Consider the following 23,730-nt stretch of genomic DNA (forward strand, 5'->3'; position numbering starts at 1 on the left):
CACAATTCCTTGAATTTCACATTTTGTCCCCCTCCCTGCCCTCCCCCCCATGGCGGCTTATTATCAAGTATAGGATCTGTAAATACTTTCACATTATACAATGGTCAGGTTATAAGGATGGATTTTACCAGCTGGAATGAAAAATGGTAAAGAGGACATAAAATCAAATAAGAGAACGAAAAAGATCAGGTATTTTCCTTCCACCTGGATACAAATTTAGTTCTTTCTCTGGATGCACGTTTTTCTCTCCATCATGCATCTTTTGGGATTGACTTATATCCCTGTATTGTTGAGAAGAGTCCAGTCTATCAAAGTTGGTCATCACACATACGTTGTGTCTGTAATTGTGTACAAATTCCTCCTGGTTCTACTCTTCTCACTCAGCATCAGTTCTTTTAAGCCTCTCCAGGTAAATATGAAGACCGCCTGCTCCCCGTTTCTTATGGCGCAATAGTATTCCATAACATGCATATACCACAACTTGTTCAGCCATTCCCCAATTGATGGGCACCCCCTTAATTTCCAATTCTTTGCCACAATAAAAAGAGCTGCTATAAACATTTTTGTACATATGGGTCTTTCTCCCATTTCTATGATCTCTTTGGGGTATAACCCTAGGAGTGGTATTGCTGGATCAAAGGGTATGAAAGTATTTATAGCCCTTTGGGCATAATTCCAGATTGCTCTCCAGAAAGGCTGGATCAGTTCACAACTCCACCAACAATGCATTAGTGTTACCTGGACCTATTTTCTAGAGCAGTTGTTTTTCTAATGAGGTATTTTACAGTTTCTTCCTATTTTTTTTCATTATTTTTAGTTTGTTTGATTCTTGATGTCTCATAGAGTTATTAGATTCCACTTGCCCAATTCTCGTTTTTAAGGAGTTGTTTTCCTTGGTTAGTATTTGTACCTACTCTTCCATTTGGCCAATTCCACTTTTTAAGGAGTTGTTTTTTTCTTCAGTGGATTTTTGTGTCTCCTTTTCCATTTAACCAATTCTACTTTTTAAGTAATGTTTTCTTTTTACAGGTTTTTGATTCTTTTTTTTCATAATTCTCTTGCATCACTCATTTCTTTTTTCAATTTTTCTTCTACTTCTCTCATGTGATTTTTAAGCTCCCTTTTTGAACTCTTCCATGATTTCATTCAGGGTATGGCACCACTTTCTATATTTTAGGGGGCTTTTGTCCATAGGAGTTTTGATGCTGTTTTCTTTTTTTCTTTGAGTTTGCATCTTGGTCTTCCCTTTCACCATAATAACTTTCTATGGTCATATTCTTTATTGTTGCTGTTTGCTCATCTTTTTTGACCCTTTTCCTTTCTTTTAAATTTGAGTTCTGCTCCTGGGGTGGAAGGGACACTATCTCAGTCTTTTTGTGTCAGGACTGATCTACCTGATGCTGCACTGATGTTGCTCTGAAGCTCTGAAGGACCTTTGAGTCTGATGCTATGCTAAGGAGTGGGGTGGGGGTTGACTAGTTCTGCTGGAGGCCACAGCAGCTTACCTGGTGCTAAGCCAGTATCCTAGTGTTGGTATCTGGCATGTGTGGAGGATGGTGAGGGTGTTTTTGCATTGACATCTGCCTGTTTCCCTAGGGCTACACTGAAGCACTTGGCAGGGCCAACAAGGGTGTCTGCCTATTTACTTGGATATGCTGGGTTATGTATGGGGTCCCCTGTACCAGTGTCTGCCCATTTGCTTAGGCACCTGTAGGATTGGTGTCTACCTGTGTGCCCAGAGCTACACTGAAGTATGTGGAGGTCTAGATGCTGCTGGCTATCTTTTTGCCCAGGGATATGTTGAAACACTTCGCAGTTCTTAGAGCAGGTGTCAGTCAATTTCTTTGGCTATACTGAAGCATATGAGGGGTCCTGGTATTGGCATTTACCTGCTCTACCACAGTGGGGCTCAAGATCTCTCACTGGTTTACAGAAGCAGTATTTGCTACTGGCTTGCTGGGATGCTTCCTGTCCTGAACTGTACTCTCCTTTCACCTAAGCAACACAGATGGTTTTTGCCAAACTTCAGGTTTCTTGGAGTAAAAGACTGTTTCACCCCATCTTTTTGCTCATCCTGCTATTTCAGGATTTGTTTTGGGACACTATTTTGTGGTTGTTTTGAGGTGAAAGTTATGTGATTTTCTGCTTACTCCACCATCTTGGCTCCCAGAAGGTCAACTTTACTGATTTTGAGAAACACAGAATAGGTTACTCAAATTAAAAACAAAATTCTAGAACATATTTTAAGGGATAGTTTATGAGCATTTGGAGAGGGAAATGTTCTCCACAAGATTTTGTGGTTGTATCAAGAACAAGTCGTATCATATTAAGACAATTTTCTTTTTTGATAGAGTAACTAGCCCGGAAATATCATGGACATGTCTTTATAATAGTCTTCTGGGAGACCTAGAGAGACATAGGTAAAATGAAAGGATAGTCAGTTTGGTAGAACTGAGTAGCAGCTAAATCCAAGGAATATTGATTTGTGGCTCAATATCAAACTGGAGGAAGTTCTTCAGCAAAGTTCTATATACCTCTTGCCTTGGCCCAAGTAAAATACTGATCAGTGACTTAGATGAAGGAATGTATATTTATCAAATTATTAAATTTGTGACTAGAGCCTAAGCTTTCAGAATTTCTGACAAACCTAACGGGTTTCTGTCAGCCTGGTAGCAGCAGGCTAACTCCAAGAACTCCCCCAACCTTATCCTATTCTGTAGAACAGTTTAAAACTTGTTTTTAGGATATATAGTTAATTTCAAGAATTCAATCAGTGGCAATTAATTGACACAGTGGACAGAGCACTGGGCCTAACATTAGGATGACCTGAGTTCAAATATGACCTCAGACACCTATTAGATGTGTAACCTCAGACAAATCACTTAATTTCTTTCTACTTCAGTTTCCTCAAGTATAAAATGGAGATAACAATAGCAGCTACATCTCAGAGATGTTTTAAGGATAAAATGAAATAATATTTGTCTAGTGCTTTGCAAACCTTAAAGCATCATATAAATACTAGCTATTAACTGTTTAACTATTTTAATCCTATTTCTTGCACCTTTTAATTTCTTTCTTCCTTACACATCAGTTTTATGCTATTCCTCATGGCTCCTAAGTACTCAGAAGGATCATTTCACATTTACCAAAAATCCAATAGTAGTTTATTGTTATGACTGTCATATTACAATATAGGTAAAATATAATGGCAAAGTAGTAGAGGTCACAATATTAATAATAGCAGTAATTGACATTTATATGGCACTTTAAAGCCTGCAAAGTACTTTTGAATACATTATTTCTTTTGAGCTTCAATAAAGCTACAAAGTAGGTACTATGATTACTGTCATGCCCATGTTGTAGATAAGAGAACAAAAATTCAGAGTTTAAGTCAATGGTTCAAATTTGCACAGATGTAAATGTCAGAGATAGACTCCAAATTTGGGTCTTCTTGATTCTGTGTTTATTTATTCTTTACATCACACTGTATTTTCAACAACAAAGGCAAGAAACAGATTTCAGCAATCCCAATTTCCCTTTAATAACTAATTATGAGCTTCCTTGGAATTAAAGCCTTTTAAATTTTGTTTATAATTTTAGCCAATGCTACCTTTTTATATCGATTTCCATAAATTTATGATCCACTACGTGGAATAATTTACTAAATTCCTACTCCAATATCTCTCTGTATTACAGAGGTGTCCTGAATTCTTGAAGTGAAGGGGAAAGATGAAGGGAAGTTCCTATAATATGCCAGACACTGTGCTAAATGTTTTACAAATATTATCTTATTTTTTCCTCACAAGAGTCTTATAAAGTAGGTGTCATTATTGTAACTATGTTACAGTTGAGGAAACTGAGACAGAGAGAGATTAAATGACTTTTCCAGGGTCCCACTGCTATCAAGATTTTGAGTAAGGATTTGAATTCACCTTCCTAACTCTAGGCCCTAAGTATTGTGCTTCTGGCTCAGATAGGCACCATATATGGTTCGTGGATTGAGTGCGCCTGCCAAAGAATTTCAGGCTGCCCATAAAAAAATATACAGTTACCACTGTACGTTCTACTATTTGTCACATGCCCCGCAACAACCAACCATCATTGTTCTGTCTCTAGTCTAATTATCTGTGGCCTAAGGACGTTTAGTCTATTTCAGTTTTGGCCCCTCACTACTGCCAAGTTGTACAGGTCTGTCCTAGCTGAATACAGTCTCCAGAATATCCTACCAAGCTGGAGAAACCTCAATTTGGGCAAGGTGATAGATTTATCTCTTGTTTGAGGGCCAATGTTGAATAAGCTTATTACTATGCAGTGTTGATCATTAAAATATTAATATTTTCATTCATTACCATTTGTGAAAATATTCTGTTAAATGTCAAGAAGTCAATCTATATTGTTAAAATGTATATAAAGAATTAAAATACTGAAACTCAAAAGCTAAAATATTGAAATATAAGTATTAACATAATAAGTACAATCAGTATATTCATCATAATCTTAACTTTCTGTCATCAAAGTGATTTCCCTTCATTTTAATATTCTGGATTTTGGTGAATAAATCTAAACTTACCCTACCAGTACCATTTATTCTTATTCTTCACAGATTTTTTAAACCTTAGTCATCTTGGCTTTTTTCTTTTCCAATTGAAGAAAATTATTTTTTAAGTTTGTTTTCAATAAATGAGTCACTTGTTTGAGTCAGACTTTATTCTAGAGAAATAAAATTTGATATTATATAATATTTAGACAGCTCTTTTCTCAAAGAAAGGCCTTTGTGGAAAATATGATTTCTTGAGCTCTAAAGATTTCAATCGCATATATAAACTGCAGAAAGATATTTATGAGTTATTCTTTGTGTGTTTTTGTGTATTTTCATATGAACATTTCAAGGTTGGAGAAATTACCTAGGCTTTTGTGATGTCTATTACTAATTTCACTACTAATGTCATAAAATGGTGATTTGATTAAACAAGAAAGAGAACTTAGAGTAATAGAGGGAGACTGTTAGATAGCACACTGTTGATATGTAGGGTTGTAAAGATCATAAAATTTGAGAGAAAGAACATATGTTTAAGGAAAGAACAAGTTGAGAGGGAAATCCTATTCACTTGGAAGTGTATTCATGTTGTAATCATTAAAATTTACACCTCTATCCTGTTTTTCTTAGCCTTGGTATTAATGGAAATGAAAATTACACCAACCATAAATATATAAGATCTTGAGAGGTACTTATCATTTTTTAACTTAGCTGCACAGTTTGAAGGAAAGCTATATATTAGCTACATAGTTTTAAGGCAATATATACATACATATATGAACATATACTTCACATGTATAAATATGTGGTGAGTATGTGCATATGCATAGACATACATTAACCCATGCACAGATACACCTGTATCTCTTCAAATATGTATGCATATATATATACATCAATTCATGTACACATATGCAGCATAAGCATATATTAATAATGATTATATGAATATATGCAGCATGTACTACAGTAGGACAATGAGTTAGATCTAGAAATAAATGGAAGGAAGAGGGTTACTTCTATTGTCCTGGGGAGAGTCTACAATGCTTTTAATGGCCCCAAGCTTCTACTTCACACAGAAGTAGTTTTTTAATACAAATATCCTTCTCTAAGTGTATAATTATGAATCTTAGAAGACACCCATGACAAAGGTACAGATGACACAAATGTCAATAGAAAGATGTGGTCCGTACACATAGTATTCTTTCAATTTTCCATTGATCAACTATGTCCAAAAAATGGGAGACAAGATATGACTGGAAAGGTATCATTAATAAGGAGAAAACATCTTAGACATGTAGTGAGGGTGAGGAATAACAGACGGCCAATCTGTTGTCTGATCTTGTATGCACAAAATGAAAGAGAAAGAGAGAGACAGAGACAGAGAGAGAGACGGGGAGAGAGAGAGAGACAGAGATAAAGAGACAGAGACAGAGACAGAGAGAGAGACAGAGACAGAGAGAGAAGGGGGGATAATCACTTTCTCACTGTTTTCATTGTAAACTTCATAAGGAGAAAAAGGAAAAATTAGGGCTTCAAGGTAGAGATTAAAAATATTTTGTTTGCATGTTGATTGCAAAAAATAATAGCATTTGATACAATACAGCAAGACAGAGACTCAAAGGCTCCCCAGACAATAAGATGTCTCCTTTGCATATATTAAGAATACATAACATTCCCTAATAGACTGTTCAGAGATAAGTTTTCAATGATTCTCAGCATCAGTATCACGTTGGGTACTACTCAGGGGGATACATATTCATAAGCCTTACATAAATTGAAAGGAGGTGGAGGCCCTGTACTGTTTCTTGGTTCAATTCAATCAGTGTAATGTTCTCTTCACAGGGACTATATGAAAAATCTGCCTCTCTATGGGTGAATTCATCTCAGAAGAGAAGAATATCACAAATGATGAAGGAAAAAACAAGTGGAGGAAAAATGCTACCTACCCATGCAAAAAGTTGCACATCAAAGCAGCCCTTTGAGTTTAGCCACTAGGACATGTATCTTAACCAGGGATCCTGAGTCTGTGCTGCTGTTGCTTGTCCTTCATTCCAGAAAAGTACTTTAATGATGTTAGAAGGGTGATGTCTAGACATGCAAGGGAATTAGATTTAAGTGAGGCAGAGTTGAGCAGTCATCAGCTTCACTCTCTCCTCCAGAGTAATCAGAGGTCAGTGGCAGGACAAAAGTCAAGATGACTAGCAATGGACCAGGATGCAGTGGGTGACTCTGGACTTTTTAAATTAAGGTTGTTTCCAGGTCTCTGTTTGTCTCAGGCAATACCTATTCAATGATTAAGGGATAGGGAAGGAGGAGGAGGAGGAGGAGGAGGAGGAAGGGGAAGGGGAAGGAGAACAAGAAACAGCAGTATCACCCAACTCAAACTTGCAGGTTGGGTGTCCAGAGGGCAGCTACTAATACTCACAGATTGTTGTTCATCACTTGTTCTTGAAGTGGACCAATGATTTGCACATGAACTAAATTTAAGTGAAGCAGAGTTGTTCAAAATCATCAGTCTCACTCTCTCCTCCAGAGTCACTGGAGTCCAGTGGCAAGACAAAAGTCAAGACAACAGGACTGGCCTGGAATTAAAATAGAGGAGATAAGTAGGCTAGATATCATTTTTAAAATCTCATAGTGCATTCTGTGCTCTTCAGCTGCTTTCTGATACAAATACTTATTCAGTTAATACAAGTAACTTCCTCGTGATGCTAATTGACTTCAAATAAAAGAATACCATGTTCTTTGTGGAATTAAAATTATGGGGAACTTTAACAGGTATGATGATCATAAGTAGTCTGCATACTGCAAATGAAGACTAGCCACAAGAAATGGACAAAATTTCATCCCAGAAACATACCAACAGCAAAAGAGATAGGCTAGTGATGGAGGAGTGAGGGAGAACAAGGACAGTTTGGGTGCTGCTCTCATAACCACAAAATGTTACAAGTCCTAGAGGAAGGCCTCTAGTATATTGAGTAGATTATTTTATACAGGTCTTACGAGAAATCATGGAAGACAATTGCACAAGATGAGGAAGTGTGAAATAAATTGCAATTTACAGTATAAACAAAACAAAACATGATATCTAGAATCAGAAGACCAGAGTTCAAATCTCACCTCTGTTACTTTCTTCCTGTGTGACCTTCTGAAGATGCTTAAACCTTCCTGGCCCTCAATTTGCACGGTGTAAAATTACAGGGTTGGACCAATTTGCCTTTGAAGTGTCTTCAATCTTAATTTGTAATCCTCTGCGTGATAGAGTACCTATGTAGACGAAATCATGCGTTTTTACGTATAAAACGATTGGATTTACAAAATAGATAACAGATGGGTTTCTCTTCATAATCAAATTACGACACTGTGCAAGGTCTTATGAAATATGGAGAGGACATAACGTTCCTCAGCATTTTTTTTTTAAATTCTGGACGCCTCGTTATCTAGGAGGGGGAGCCGGGCCGCCCCAGCACCTGGGCGCGCGCTCCTGGTGCTACCCAGGCGGTAGCCAAGGGGACTGGTTGATCCAGTACCTCCGGAATCAACATCCTCAAGCCCTGCCACCAGGTCGAGAGTGGCTGGGCCAGACGCGGATCAGGCAGAGGAGGGGAGCAGATGGGAGCCAAGAGAAGGAGGGTGGCAATCGCAGCCCGGCTTCAGGGCAGCGGTTACCGCGGCTCCCCTGCCCCCCAGTCCCCACCCTTGACCCCTCTGTCTCCTGCGCTCTCGGAAGGGAGGTGGGCTCCCTCTTTTCCACCCTTCCTCACCGTCCCTTTCTTTCCCCTTCTCTCCCTTTCTAGACCCTCTTCCTCTCCTCCCCGCTTCCTCCCTCTCCAACTCCTCTCTTTCCCTGTCTTATTCTCTCCTTCTCCCTCCCTCTCGTCCTCTTCCCTTCCCCCTTCCTCCACCTCTACTTTCCTCCTCCTTCTTCTTCTCCCTCGCCCTCCTCCCGCTCCTTGCCTTCCTCCTCCCTTTTGCATCCCCCCTCCTCTCTCACTCTTGCCCCTTTCCCTTTCCTCTCCTCCATCTCCTCTTCCTTCTCCTTTCCTCTCTCCTCCTCCCTCTCTTTTCCCTCCCTTTCTCCTCTCTCTTCCTCCCCGCCTCATCAATCGATCCCCTTCAGTGCCCCCTGTGCAGGCTTAGTTCCCATAGGAAGATGGCTTCAGGGAAACAGAAGAAATAAAAGATAGGAGGGTGAAGATTGGCCACTACATCCTAGGGAATACTCTGGGGGTCTGTGCCTTTGTCAAAGTAAAATTGGAAAGCATGAGTTGACTGGGCATAAAGCTGCCGTGAAGATCTTAAATCGACAGAAAATTCGAAACATTGATGTGGTAGGAAAAATTTGCAGAGAAATTCAGAACCTCAAGCTTTTCAGACATTCTCATGTCTTTAAGCTGCACCAGATCATTACTATACCATCTGACATTTTCATGGTGATGGGATATGTCCTTGTGGGAGAGCTATTTGATTATATCTGTGAAAACAGAAGGCTGGGTGAGAGAATGGGCATTTTTCAACAATCCTATCTGATGTGGATTATTGTCACAATCACATAATTGTCCATAGAGACTTGAAACCTGAAAATGTACTGCTTGATGCATACATGAATACAAAGATAGCTGATTCTGGTCTTTCAAACATGATGTCAAATGGCAATTTTTTTTCTTTTTGGAGGGTCAATTGGGGTTAAGTGACTTGCCCAAGGTCACACAGCTAGTTTTTGTGTTAAGTGTCTGAGGTCGCATTTGAACTCAGGTCCTCCTGACTCCAGGGCCAGTGGTCTATTCACTGTGTCACGTAGCTGCCCCCAATGGCAAATTTTTAAGAACAAACTGTGGGTCGTCCAACTATGGTGCACCAGAATTAATTTCAGGAAGGTTGTATGCAGGTCCAGAAATAGAATTTAGAGTAGTGATGTTATTCTCTATGATTCATTATATGGCACACTTGCATTTGTTTTTGATCATGTGCCAACCCTTTTAAAGAAGATGTCTGATGGGATCTTTTATGCCCCTCAGTTCTTGCATCATTCTGTTGATTAGCTTTATGAAACATACTCAACATGGATCCTTTGAAGAGAGTCACAATCAAAGACATCAGGGAACATGATTGGTTTAAACAAGACCTGCCAAAGTATCTCTTTTTGGAGGATCCATGATTCATGATGAAGCCTTCAAAGAAGTATATGAAAAATTTGAATGCACAGAGGAAAAGATTCTCAGCTGTCTGTATAGCAGAAACCACTAGGACCCTTTGCCAGTCACTTATCACCACATAATAGACAATCAGAGAATGATGAATGAGGCCAAAGATTTCTACTTGGCTACAAGTTCACCAGATTCTTTCTTAGATGATCATCATTGTTCTTGCCAACATCCTAAAAGAGTGCCATTCTTGGATGCTCAAACACAAGGTCACACCATACACTAGATGAATTAAATCCTCAAAAATCCAAACACCAGGGTGTGAAGAGGGCAAAATGGCACTTGGAAAATTGAAGTCAAAGTCATCCGAATGAGTTCATGGCAGAAGTTTGTTACTCAAGCAGCTGGATTCTGAACGGAAGGTTGTAAACCCATATTATTTGTGTGTCTGAAGGAGGAATCCAATGACAAGCACATAACTCAAAAAATGAGTCTACAATTATACCAGGTGAACAATAGAACTTACTAACTGTACTTCCAAAGCATTGATAAAGAAATTACTAAAGGGGTGGCCAAATGGCTCAGTGAGCAAGAGTACTGGCCCCAGAGTCGGGGTAACCTGGGATCGAATCTGGGCTCTGATACTTAGCACCACACCCAGAAATAACTGGCTGTGTTACCTTGAGCAAGTTACTTAACCCCAATTGCTTTAAAAAAAAAAAAAGAAATTACTGAAGCCAAATTTGGAACCACTGCTCCACAAAGATTGGGTTCTGTGAGCAATTATCAATGTTGCCAAAAGAATGATTCAGATGCTGAAACCCAAGAAACATCCTCAGATGTTTCCCTTACATCATCAGTGATTTCACCTGACTCTTCTAAAGTTAACTTAACTCCAAGGTCAGGAAGTCACACAATAGAGTTTTTGAGATGTGTACATTTCTTATTAAAATTCTGGCACAGTGAAAAATAAGAAAAAAAAATTCTAGATCTTATGGACAATGCAATAACTTGACACAATGAAGTGATTGGAATAAGTGTAAGTAAAGAATAAATATAAACTCTGAATTTCCAAGATTCAATACAAGTACTATAGAAATATGCAGATATCATTTTGGGAAATATATACATCTAAATAGGAAAAGGCATGGTGAATTGTTTTTTGAAGCTTCACATTACATGATCAAAACAAACATTTTTCCAGGAAACTAAGTGGGGCATGAGGGCAGGGGTGGGTGGGGTTAGGAGAACATATATGGTAAATTCTGAATATGTTTCAGTTCCAGATTGACATGTGAAATTTAGAATTTTTAAATCAATATATTTATAGTAATTTATTTTTCATGATTAGTAGAAAATGGGTTTCAAAGACTGGAAAAGCAAGGGAACAAAAAATCAAAGAAAGGGATGTATCAACATCCCTTGCACAGTGACAAGTCCCTTGGTCTCACTTATCAAAATGTCCCAGAACCAGCCTCTCTCTTTTGGGAGAGAAGTTCCTCTCATGCCCCCTTATCTTGGACTTTTCCTGCATGATAGCCCTCTAGTGAATTAAATTATTGTGCCTTCAGAACGTGATTTCTTCTTCATACATTTTTCTGTCCTAGTTCATGCCACAATAGCAACCAGGTTAGAGAAGGTTTTGTTGTTGGCCACAGATATTATAAAGAGTAAAAACATTCAGCATATACAGTGAAAAAGGTTCCAATGCTGGTATCAGAGGACATGAGTTCCAATTTCATCTTTGACACTCACCACTTTTGTTATCTTGGACAAAACATGGAAACTACCTGAACTTCAGTTTCCTCATATATAAGATGAGGCAATTGGATGAAATCATCTGTGAACAGACTTATGGGTAATGAAAAATATATTGTCAGTTTTAAGGACTTTTGGAGAACCTTCCTGTTTTCCTTGTAGCTCCTTGAAAGCAAAAACATGTGATCGGCAATTTATTGACTGATTCATTCAAGTCAAAACAAGGAGTCCAGAACAAGAATAGTTTGGCAGTTAAATAACTAGGTTTTGTATACCTTTGTTCACCGTTTTAGGGCACTACATTTTTCATACATGTAAGCCTAAAGTAAAGAATTTTCATATACATTTGAACCATATGGGTGTGGTTTTTTTTGGTTCTGGTGTTACATCAGAAAAAGAATTTCTCAATTTTGCAACTTTCTTCCACTCATCTAGATAGACAATTCATATGTATAATTTGTCCAAAACTATGTGTACTTATTGATTAATTCTGTGACCTGTTCATATGAATGCATATTATAATCAGGATAATTGGCTTTCTTCATAATCAATATATTAGACATAATTATCTATGTTTAATGATATATGTGCATATATATCAATATCTATCTATGTACATATGATACACACATGGATAGACAAATACTGACTCGACACTTCCCTCCTGACTTGACTCTCTGCTTTATAGATTTAACAGGAACAGTAAAAATTTAGATCCGAAGAACTATGATTTGGGGAAGCAAATTAAAAATCCAATACACACTTATTTAACACTTACTAAGTGCAAAGCATTTTGCGTAATACTAACATATTTACTGGTGTAGACCTGTGATTTCATTTGTTTAAAATAAAAACTAACTCCACGGATGCAAACTGGCACCTCTACAGTCTTAAAAGTTTTCCTGCAATGCTGAGAGACTCAGTGAATTGTGTAGGATCACAGATTATGTGTCTGAGGTAGGATGTGAAGCCATATCCTCTACCCATTATGAATCCCTGCCTCTAGAGTCATCCTATAGAAATGATTAAGTTAGCAATTGATTATTAACTACATTAACATTTTATATTTTTCTATTAAGTTGGAATGTTAATTCTAGTTGCCTCCAGAGAATTGAAATAGTCTTAATTGTAATTTTGCCAGATTAAAGATGTCATCTTCATTAGAGGCTGTTTCATTGAAATGGATACATTAGAAATTATTACATTCATGGGAAATAAAACAACCCATGCTCTATTATTATATTGTATTTATAATGGAAATAATTGCTATTACTTAATAATAATTAAGGAACATAGTACTCTGCATATATACATGTATGTATAGATCTTTTTTAAATATGTGAAACACTTTACAATTATCTCATTTTGTCCTTACAACAAAGAAGGAAATAGGGTCATACAGCTAGTAAATTAAGGCCAAATTGGTGTCAAGTCTTCCTGACTCCAAGTCCAGAATTCTATTCATTGTGCCACCCTAAATACCTATTACTTTTAGAAATAAGGACATTCAGCTACAGAAATTTATTCAATAGTAATTTATTAACTATTTAACAATATTAATTTGACAAATATTATTATTATTACATTGTGTAGTGCACTATGATAGTACATTGAAGGGTCAAATATTGGTGCCAAACTGACCCTATTCTGAAGAAGCTTGAAATATAAACAGGGAGAAGGACACCTTTAGGGAGGCCATCAGAACTAAAATATTGAAAATAGAATCAAGATCCAAAATATATGAAGAAGATGGGACAAACCCAGTAAGATGGAAATTTTATAGGGACAAATTAAAACGTACTGAGATTCTTTTGGTCAAATTATTCTTCTTTATGTAATGGGAAATGTGTGACTTGAAGGAATATGGTGAAAAATACTTGAATTAGATTAAACTGAATTGAAATGAGTATAAGTTCAATATGAATTGGTTGTGTGATGTAACAGAAAAGCAAGTACAAGGTCAGATCACCTTATTAAACACATGGTTCCCAGAACAAGGGAGGTGATAGTTGCACTTATTCTGCCCTGGTAAGATCACATTAGAAGTACTGGGAACAATTCTGGATATTATATTTCAAGAAGGGCATTAACAGACTGCCGTTCATATGGAGTGCAATGATCATATTGGTGAAGGGCCAAAAGACCATGTAATGTAAGAATAGGTTGAAGAAACTAAGGATGTTAAACCGAGAGAAGAGAAATGTTGAATGTAAGGGAAATATGGTACATAGAAGGAGAGCAGATAAGGAATTGAAGAACTGTCATATGAGTGATTAGATTCTCTTACTTACACCAAATGGCAGAAGGGATCAAACTGGCAGAAAGACAGATTTTTTCCTGGATATGAGGGAAAATTTCAAAAGTGCTCTCTCTGTCTCTGTCTGTCTGTCTGTCTGTCTGTCTGTCTCTCTCTCTCTCTCTCTCACACACACACACACACACACACACACACACACACCTGAGTAGCTTGGAAGTTCTTTCTTCTATTGACTCAAATCCTCACCTACTATGATTCATCATTCTTAGGAGCCTGATGATTAGTATCCTAGCTCCATTTAACCATTTAACATCAGATTAGCTTTTACAAAGAAAATTTACTTCAAAGGTATCATAAAAACAAATGTAAATTTTATTTTATTTTACTTTTAATTTATGGAATTAAACAAGCATTTGCATAAGTAGTACAATAGAAAAATGATTGCCCATGAAACTGCAAATCTACTGGGCACAATTTGCTAATCCTTTCAAATATTTAACAAAATTATCATCTACATTTTTTTTTACCTTTTCTATCTCTGCCCTAGAGATAGCTACCATTAGATATGTGTGTGTGTGAGAGTGTGTGTGGGGGTGGGGGGGAGAGAGAGAAAGTGAGAAAGAAGGCAAAAGCAAAGAAGGGAGAGAGAGAAAGAGGAAGGGAGAAAGAAAAAGAAGGAAACAAAAATACACCTAATAAAAAAAAGAAGCAAAAACTTGAATCAAATCTTAGGAAATTAGATGATAATCTTCTGATAATTACCAAATGAACCTCATATATTTCTTAGCTATGTATGGCACCTTTATAAAAACTGATCATTTCTTTGGAAATTATAAACCTCCCAAACAAATGCAGAAAAATAGAATGTTATACAAATTCTTTACTGATCACAAAGCAATAAAATTTTATTTTTAGAAAGGCCATAGGAAGAAAGTATTAAAAATCTACTGAAGGCTAAATAATTTAATCCTCAAAAATTGATGGGTCAAAGGACTTATTCATAGACTAGCTTTTGAAGCTTTACACAACCAGACCCCAATCTTTCTAGCCTGATTAGATATTGTCTCTCCTCCATCCCTCTGCTATTCAACCAAATTCACCTTCTGTTTCTTATACATGACACTTCATCTCCCATCTTGGTACCTTTGTACTAGAATGGTCTTCCTCTTGTTTCTAGTCAAGCATTTTTCCCAGCTTCATAACTGCTAGTGACCTCCCCCTCCCCTACCAATCTACCTTGAATTTTATACACACAATCACACACACACACACATCTATTAACTTTTTATTTTTATTTGCCTTTTCTTCCCCATTCAAATATGCACTCATTCAAAATAAGGATTGTTTCATCTTTGAATTTAAATTCTGAGAGACAAGAAGCTGTGTGGCACATAATAGATTTTTAATAAATACTTCTTAAATGATTAACTTGAAGTTTTAAGTATGTAGTCTGATTAAGATTACAAACTTGAGTGACTGGGATATTGGTGATACCATCAGCAGAAAAAATGAAGTTAATGAAGACAGAGGTTTTGCCGGGGAACGGATCATTCAGTTGTGGGCATGTTGACTTGGAGATACCAGTGAAACATTCACTAAGAGATATATAGAAGGCAACTGGAAAAACTAGGCTGCAACTCTAAGGAGAGGATGGAGGTGGAGATGATCAATCAAAGTGTTTTGACAGCCAAGTTCTGACAGAAGTTCCCTTGAAGAGATTTAACTTTCACAAAGATACTATCACTATTGTCATTGTTTTGTAAAGTATAATTTTTAGATAATTTTATTTGAACTTTAATAGCCACTTCAATTAGCTATAATTAAGGGGCTTACTAGGGCAACTCTCTCCTAAATGTGTTGCCTTTTAGTAGAGTAACCTGAGAACCATAAAGTACACTGAGATTTTTTCCCTTAGAGTCAGGAAGACTGGGTTCATCTCTTTGGACATGCCTCTGATATACCAACTATATAATCAGAGGCAAGTACTTCAGTGCATCAAGCAATTATCTGTGCCATTAATTTACAGATGAATTGTTCATCTGCATCTATATTCCCTTCAATTGTACCACACAGTTCTTTTTCTCTCAGAATTTAAATTCAAAGATGAAACAATCCCTACTTTCAATGAGTGCATATTTGAATGGGGAAGACAAAGACAAATATAAATAAAAAGTTAATAGGTGTGTGTGTGTGTGTGAGAGAGAGAGAGAGAGAGAGAGAGAGAGAGAGAGAGGGAGAGAGAGAGAGAGAGAAGAGAAATTCAAGGTGGTAGGGGGAAAGGGAGGTCACTAGCAGTTATGAAGCTGGAAAAAAAGCTTGACTAGAAACAAGAGGAAGACCATTCCAATACAAAATACATTTTAGGAACTCTGCACAATGAAATTATAGGTCTATATCATTAACAAATAAAAATGTTTGACCAAGGAATATGTATGTTGGTTTTGCTGAAAATTTGCTTTTTATATTTCAATGATTTATTGATAGATTGTCTGTGAATACATGAGAGATAAGGTGAAAAAGCACAATGAATGAAAGCCTTTAGAGGAAGGAGTAGTAGTTGTATGGAAAAAGTTAAAAAGGGAGTGATCAGATCCCTTTGACCCATAATACTTCACTCAAAATAGTTTTTAGTATCCTAAATTGTGAATGAGAAGTGTTTTTTTCCAACAGAAATTGATTATTGTGTTGAATACTCCATTCATATTGTCTTTTTGTGGTATTGCCATCTAAACACTTTGTCTAATGACAGATTCTGAAGTTAGATTAAAAGTAACCACACCCTTCAGCCATGTAATAAACATTTATTAAATACCTACTATGTGCCAGGCACTAGTGCTAGTGAAACAAAGAAAAGCACATCTATCTCCATTCTCAAGAAAATCACAGTCTTATGGAGGAGGGTGACTAAGTGAAAACAACTATTTACAGTATATACAGAACAAACCGGAAATAATAAACAGAGGGAAAACAGGCACATTGTGGTACTATTGGTGGAGCAGTGAGTTGGTCTGACCAATTTCTGGAAAACAATTCGGAACTTGGGCTTTGGAAATATCCCATTATTCATTAAACTGAATATCTCCTTAGACACAACAATACCATTATTATTTTATGATAACCCAAAGATATAAAAGGAAGAGAAAAAAGTACCCACATGTACAGAATAAACAGCTATTTTTATTAAAGCAAAGAACTAACCCCCTATCTTCCAGTGATACAATGGAGCTATGAAACATAGAACAACAATACCTAAAGGATCAAAATTTCAAGGGACCAATTATTAATTGCAATGCCAAAGGATCAGGATCCCTTCCTGGGTAAATAACAGAGGGCAGACCAGGAAAATAGTGTCCACGCCTCTCCCCACATCACATCACCTTAGAAGTACCAAAAACATCGAAACCCCCAGAACTAACTCAGAAAACAGCAACACAAAAAGTCTAAAGCTTGAGACAGTGCTCCCCACCCCAATGTTATGAACAGAGCACAACGTTACTATAAAGATCAATAAATTGAGTGGAGAAGATTAGCAAACAACAAAAAAGAACCTGACAATGAAAAGCTCCTGTAGCGACAGGGAAGATCAAGACCTGAAAAGAAGACAATGAAGTCAAAACAGCTATAAGCAGAGCCTCAAAAGAAAAATATGAATTGGACACACACTCAACAAGAATTCCTGGAAGAACTAAAAAAAGAACTTTCAAAATCAAATAAGAGAGATAAAAAGGAAAGGAAAGCATCTTTTTTTTTGGTAGCAAGGAATTAGAAGTTAAGGGGATGCCCATCAAGTTGTGGCATGTGATTATAATGAAATACTATTGTACTATAAGAAATGATGAGGAGGATGCTCTCAGAAAAACCTGGAAAGACTTGTATGGGTTGGTGCAAAGTGAAATGTACTATGTGCAAAGTAATTGCAACATTGTAAGATGGTCAACTATAATGACTTGGCTATTCTCAGCAATACAATGATCCAAGACAATTCTGAAGACTTATGTAAAAAATGCTAGCCACCTCCAGAGAAAGAATTGATGGTGTCTGAATACAGGTCGAAGCAAACTTTAAACTTTTTAAACTTTATTTTCTTGTGTTTTCCTGTCTATGTTTTCTTTCACAATGTGACTGTTATGTATACTTTTTGCATAAAAAATCAAATGAGTAGTAGATGAAAAATTAAGTAAAAAAAAAGAAAAGGAAGAAAACAAAAGATAATTAACAGTTAAGAAAACAGGCATACTGATTACTGAAGAAAATATCACCTTAAAAACAAAATTGGCCAAATATTAGAAAAGGAACAAAAAACCACTGGTAAAAATAACCCCTTAAAAAGCAAAGTTGGTCAAATGGAAAAAGAAGTGAAAAAGCTCAATGAAGAAAGTAATTCCTTAAAAAATAGAATTGGCTCAAAAAAAAAAAGCAAAAAGGAGTGGCTAGGTGGTGCAGTGAGTAGAGTGCTGGCCCTAGAGTTGAGAGGACTTGAGTTTGGATCTAGCCTCAGACACTTAACACACACAAACAAAAAACTTAGCCTTGTGACCTTGGGCAAGTTACTTAAACTCAATTGCCCTAAAAAAAAAAAAGCAAAAATTAGAATTGGGCAAGTAGAACTGGTTCCAGGAAGGCTCCTCTTATTGTGTTTCATTCTGATGGCAAACACTTACTAGCTGTGTGACCTGGGCAAATCATTTAACTTTGTTTACTTCAGTTCCTCATCTATAAAATTAACTGAAGAAGGAAATGGAAAATCCCTTTATTATCTTTGCCAAGAAAACCTCAAACAGGAACAAAAACTATCAGACATGACTGAAACAATTGAACAACAAGTAGGAGTTAATGACTAGCAATATCAGTACTAAACATATATGTACCAAGTGTCAAATTCCTAAAGTAAAAGATAAATGAAGTAAAGGGGGAAATAGAAAATATATATATATAGGGACAAAGGGGTGGTTAACTCTACTTTCCCCTCTCAGAGCTAGATGAATCTAAACATAAAATAAAGAAGAAAGAAGTCAAGAAGATGAATAGAATTTTAGAAAAGTTAGATATGATATACCTCTGGCAAAAACCAAATGGGAATGGAAAGGAACCTTTTTCTCATCTAGATAATGGAATGCTTTGCCCTTCCCTTCTTCAGCTCATTTTACAGATAAGTAAACTGAGGTAAACAGGGTTAAGTGACTAGCCACAGGTAAGTGACTAGCAAGTAACCATTTGAGATCAGATTTGAACTCAGGTCTGGTGCTCTATCTACAGAGTCACCCAGCTTCCCATTAGGTTTAGGCAAAAGCTACTCTTTTTCATGGAAGTATTGCACAGGCAGCCCCAGTGGGTCTTGGGTGTTCACTCCCAATATACAGATTCTGGTCCCAAATCTGTTTGTCATCTGACCATGTGAACTTGAATAATTCTTGACCTTTTTGAGCCTCTATCCTATTATCTTTAAGGAAATAACAAAGTCACTTTACTTTAAGGGGAACCCCCATATTTTTGAGACACATGGAAATGTTAAAAAAAAAGCTTGTGCTGGGATGAGGGACATTTTAATGTTCTCAGTATTCCTGCATTGTAATCCTCCAATATCTCATTTTATCATGAAAACAGCATTGGGTTCTCAAAGACTGTACAAATGAAACACTAGCTCTGACTGGGCTTTGACAAGGGTCTCTTTAGATATCAACCCATAATGAGTCCAGTTAAGTCCTGAGAAGCCCAGGGATCAGGCCAGCCAACAGGGGTTAAGTTTTTTAAAAGCTAAGATTCCACAAAAAATATCAACTTATAGAAGGACTGTGATCTGCAGTGTTGGGTAGGTGTGTCTGGGATGTGTTTCTAAAATTTTAACGACTGATTCTCAAGAGGAAAAAAAAAGAGTGCATGACATAGTTTGACGCTTAAACTGCATAATCAACATTTTCTCCATCATTTTCTTATGTCTAGATAGTCATCATTACAATAAGTTGAATCCTATATGCTTAGTCATTTTTCAATTGTGTCTGACTCTTCATAACCTTATTTTGGGTTTTCTTAGCCAAGATACTGGAGTGGTTTGCCATTTCCTTCTCCAACTTATTTTACAGACGAGGAAACTAAGGCAAACAGGGCTGAGTGACTCACCCAGCATCACACAGCTAGTAAAAGTGTCCAAGATCAGATTTGAACTTTTAAAAAATGAGTCTTCCTAACTACAGGTCCAGCACTGTATCCACTGTACCACCTAGCTGCCCTTTCTGACATGTAGTGTTAGCCAATTTCCAAGGTGTAAATGCTCACACTGAAAATTTAACAATTAGCTCCCAAGAACAGGTACCAGCTGACTCGAGTATGCCCTGGTTGCATCCCATCTCACGGAAATTTTGGAATCTTTATTATTATTGACAATATTATCATTATCAAAGAGATATGGTATTTGACGATACTGAGTGAAGAGCAAATTAAAAGACCACTTCTTTTTGTGTGAAAGGAGTTAGTTTGGATCACAAATTTTGGTTCATACAAAGTAAATTGTTGAGGGTATTGTGGTAATTGTGGATAAGGGATGATGATAGGATCATAGATTTAAAGCTAAAAGACACCATAGAGATATCATCTACTCCAGTCCATTAGAAAATAAACTCATTAAGAGTAGGGATTATTTCATTCAAGAGGAGGCACCTTAATGACTTAGGTGACAAAGTAACACCTATGTCAACCATCTACAATGCCAATTGTGACAGCAATATCCACAGGCCATCTATGTGATATATATATATATATGTGTGTGTGTGTGTGTGTGTGTGTGTAATATAAGTTTAAATCTCACCCATATGACATGTTTAAATGCCACCTGTTTTTAAATGTAAATGTCTCTTTTATCACCTATCTGTACATATCACATCTACAAATGTCACCAATGTGCCAATGTTACTAATGTCCCTTGAGTCAATGTCATTTATGTCTCCCAATACTAAATGCCACCAATGTCATCTATCTCCCAACACCACGTCTGTCACCCATGTGCCAATGCCACCTGTGACACCAATCTCCAAATGCCACCTATATCTCCAAATTACAAATGTTACTTTTGTCACTTATCTGAAAATGTTACCTTTATTAAAATGTCACCAATATCATCTATGCAACCAAGGTGCCACTGTCACCTCTGGCACCTATTTCACCTATCTGCCAATGTTACCTTTTTCACCTAACTGCTAATCTAACCTATGTTGCCCATCTACCAATGCCACCTGTGACAAAAATTTCCACAGACCACCTATATAATATAGTTGCAAATGCCACCTATGTCACTTATGTATAAATGTCATCTCTGTCCCCGAAATGCAAATATCACTTTCTCACCTATTTGTGCATATGTTTCCTATCTGCAAATGTCACCAATGTCACCTATGTCACTTTTGTCACCTATCACCAAATGCCAACTCTTTCATCCATTTCCCAATGCCACCTGTCATACCATTCATCATTTCTTATAATACATTTATTTGTTGTTGTTTTCCTTAGTTCTGGAAGAAGACCAATGTCATCAGGAGGGTGATGTCTTGGCTTTCAAGTAACGCACTGATAGACAGGAATTAAGATAAGTGAATGAAAATATCTTTGACAGATGGGTCTATACTAATAAAAAAAACAATTAAGTGTCAAGTTTGCTCTAAAGTGAGGGACTACATAGCAGTGATAGAGTCCAGACCTATCTAAATTATGAGATACAGCAAGGTTCTGACGGATGCAAAAAAAAAAAATGAATGCTGTGAAAGTGACGTAGTTATTTTGTTTGAATTGCATGTTTCCATTGGGCTGGAACCAATGACCACATTTTATGTAATTACAAATTTGAATAGCTATATTATAATATAGTTACATATAGTAACATATATAGTTACATATAATAACTACATATAGGGTAGCTACACATAGTATACATATAGTAACTACATAGTGCAGTGTACATATATAGTAGTTATGTATAGCAACATGTATAGTATATATATTTATCTAATGTTGCAACATATGAAATATAATATAGTAATAATAATTATAACTTCAAATACACAAAGACTACTTCATGGGATTTATTATTAGCACTCAACAGGACCTAGCAGTACAGACTGACTATGGGTTTCACATCTAGCTCCCTGAACAGCTTCATAAGTATTTCCTAAGCAATGGTGAACATCAAATTGTATCATTGCCTCATGGAATCATAGATTTGGATCTAGAACGCACCATAGAGATCATTCAGCCTACCCTTCTCTTTTAACATATAAGGAAACTGAGGCACAAAGGTGTGGGAACTTGCCAAAGTCACCAAGTAAATGGTAAAGTTGGGACTAGAACCAGTGGCACCTTGGTCACACAGGTGATATTTTTAACATTTTAATAAAGGCAACATTTTCAAATAAGTGACAAAAGTAACATTTGTAATTGGGAGATATAGATGGCATTTGGAGATTGGTGTCACAGGCAGCATCAGAAGTTAGTTGAAATAAAAGACATTGCAGACATCTGACAAGGGTGAGTCTAGTATATCAAGTGCTGTGCAAACTTCAAAGTGCTGTATATATGTCAATAATTATTATTCCCTAAGAAGCAGCATGATATAGTGGATATACTACTCACTTCAGAGTGAGAAAAAAACTGGGTTCAAATCCTCTCACATACTGGCTGTGTGATCCTGGGCAAGTCACTTAACCCTGTTTGCCTCAGTTTCCTATCTGTAAAATGTGCTGGAGAAAGAAATGGCAAACCACTCCAGTATCTTTGCCAAGAAAATTCCAAATGGGGTCAAGAAGAGTCAGGTATGACTGAAAGAACAACAAATAGGCCAGTTTTGTTGATTTGCATTGAGGAAGGGAGTTTTTCATTTGGAGTTCCCTACACAAATAAAATCATACATATTTCTTTCCTTCCCCTCAAAATTACGTATATTATAGGGTTATCGTAAGGACCAAGTGGGAGAATGTATGAAAGGAAGAAGTAGCCCAAGGGCAAAGCAAAAGAGCTGGTCACCTGCCTCTTCCTCTCTCCAGTCCATCTCCTTTCACATATTAAAGGGTGTAAAAGGGTGTCAAAGAGTCTAACAGGCATCTGCTTCACCACCAGCTCCCAGTGCCAGATCCCACCAGGCACTGGCTGACCCTTCTTAGATGTATGCACTGTTGACTCTCCCTATCCACCCCCTGCCCCTTCCTGTTCCTTCCTGAGTAAAACCCAGAGTTCCACTCCAAATGTCAGGCCCATTTTCTCCTTCACGACAGTTTTTGGTCAAGGATATCTTGCCCTGTCATCATTTTCTAAGGTCCATCAGGTATTACAACCCACTCTGGGCCCTGGAGCTTCCCGTATGCCCTGAAACTGTGCTCTCCTATATGTGTCATCTCCCTTAATTAGAATGGGAGCTTATGGAGAGCAGTCATATATCATCTCCTTTCTACTTGTATCCCCAGAGCTTAGCACAGTGCTTAACACATGGTAAGTACTTAATAAAAGCTCTTCCATTGCATTCTATCTCATTTGAAGCATTTATAACAGAAAAGCACCATATAAATGTGAACTGCTCTGATTATCACCAGCATTTAAGAGATGCTCAAATAAAACAACACTTTGGGCCTAAGTGCAGTGAGGGATATAACGTCATGCAAGTGTTTGGCAAACTGGGAATTTTTATATGAAACATAAAGAGAGTTTTATTGGGAGCAACATTAAAAACCTGAACTGAGGTAGACAGACCAAGTCTTCAGAGCTAAAGAAAGAAAGGAACAAAAACAGAAGAGTTTATCTCAGTCTATAAGCAGTGGCTTATTTGTCTGCCTAAAAGGCTCAAATGATCCTGATACCACATATTTTTCTGAACTCCAGATAAACTCAATACAGGGACGTCGTATAACAACACTGAGGTCCTCTAGGGCACAGATCACATTATCAGAGGTGGAACAAGAGTGTCCTCTTCTCCTCTTCAGTGACATAAGACAAACAGGATTTCTTTCTTTCTCTTTCTTCCCTTTTTTCCTTCATTTCTCTTTTCCTCCCTTTTT

General features: G+C 37.1%; 1 long non-coding RNA gene and 1 pseudogene across 3 annotated transcripts; one reads left to right on the forward strand and one right to left on the reverse strand.

The window, feature by feature from the left end:
* Nucleotides 1-2,335: 2,335 nt before the first annotated feature.
* Nucleotides 2,336-8,610, reverse strand: LOC138170168 (uncharacterized). Of its 3 annotated transcripts, XR_011170555.1 has the most exons (5): nucleotides 8,535-8,610; nucleotides 7,661-7,807; nucleotides 6,966-7,122; nucleotides 4,571-4,710; nucleotides 2,336-2,406 (listed from the first exon to the last, which is right to left on the reverse strand). It is a non-coding gene; the product is annotated as an uncharacterized lncRNA (long non-coding RNA). The 3 variants fall into 3 exon arrangements; XR_011170553.1 differs by lacking the exon at nucleotides 4,571-4,710; XR_011170554.1 differs by lacking the exons at nucleotides 4,571-4,710; nucleotides 8,535-8,610 and adding an exon at nucleotides 8,071-8,463.
* Nucleotides 8,611-8,672: 62 nt separating this feature from the next.
* LOC138170169 (5'-AMP-activated protein kinase catalytic subunit alpha-1-like) lies at nucleotides 8,673-10,650 on the forward strand (annotated as a pseudogene).
* Nucleotides 10,651-23,730: the final 13,080 nt, after the last annotated feature.

Source organism: Petaurus breviceps, unplaced genomic scaffold, assembly GCF_028583685.1.
Source record: "Petaurus breviceps papuanus isolate PSGF00001 unplaced genomic scaffold, PetGlider_PUasm1.0 38, whole genome shotgun sequence".
Lineage (NCBI taxonomy): Eukaryota > Metazoa > Chordata > Mammalia > Diprotodontia > Petauridae > Petaurus > Petaurus breviceps.